The sequence below is a fragment of the Mesitornis unicolor genome, unplaced genomic scaffold (assembly GCF_000695765.1).
Source record: "Mesitornis unicolor isolate BGI_N332 unplaced genomic scaffold, ASM69576v1 scaffold39627, whole genome shotgun sequence".
Classification (NCBI taxonomy): domain Eukaryota; kingdom Metazoa; phylum Chordata; class Aves; order Mesitornithiformes; family Mesitornithidae; genus Mesitornis; species Mesitornis unicolor.
The window spans coordinates 1-717 of record NW_010195053.1 but is presented as its reverse complement, the minus strand read 5'-3'; the positions used below and the strand labels follow the sequence as shown (position 1 = coordinate 717).

The 717-nt window shown below is 49.4% G+C and overlaps 1 non-coding gene across 1 annotated transcript; it reads right to left on the bottom strand.

The window, feature by feature from the left end:
- Positions 1-514: 514 nt before the first annotated feature.
- On the bottom strand, positions 515-587 carry TRNAA-AGC. Its single transcript has one exon. It is a non-coding gene; the product is annotated as a tRNA-Ala (tRNA).
- Positions 588-717: the final 130 nt, after the last annotated feature.

Here is a 717-nt window from a genome sequence, read left to right as displayed (position 1 = left end):
TTATTCCTTGTGACTTGTAGCAGTGGAATAATAGCAGAATGTGAAGAATTTGTATATTTGCCTGAATTTTGTATCCAAATAAATTAACTGAGCAAAATCTTGTTGGTTTGTTGACTAAATGGTCAATGCCTTCTTGAGGTATTTTGATTCCTTCTCAAATTTACTAAAAGCAAGTGTTTCAGCTCTACTGGAGGGTCCCAGGAGAGAGGATCTTTGGGGCTCTTCAGCTCCTGGACAGGATGAGCAGGTGAGGGCTGGGGCCAGACCTGCCATGAGAAGCCCCAGAAGGAGTGGGTGCTGTTTCCTGTTGCAGGCCTCGTCCAAAATTAAATGAGAAAGCAAAAGGGCCTCTCGCAGTACCATGCATACAGCAGAGAGCACTCTGCTTGCCTTGACGGCGTATCTTTAAGAATTTTAAGGAAGCGAATAAGAATTAAAGGAATTTTTAAGAAAAAAGCAAAACGCACCGGGAAGTAACAAAGGCAGAGCACTGCGACGCGGCCGCCAAAAACCTTGGAGAATGCGGGCATCGATCCCGCTACCTCTCGCATGCTAAGCGAGCGCTCTACCATTTGAGCTAATTCCCCCCTCTCTTTAGGTCCTTGCCGGCACGCTCCTATTCTCTTCTCGCGAGACGCTGTCCGGCGCCCGCAATAGTACGCACCCGCCTGTTCTTTCACTGCGCCTGCGCGGGGGCACGGTGGCTGGGGCTTGGCG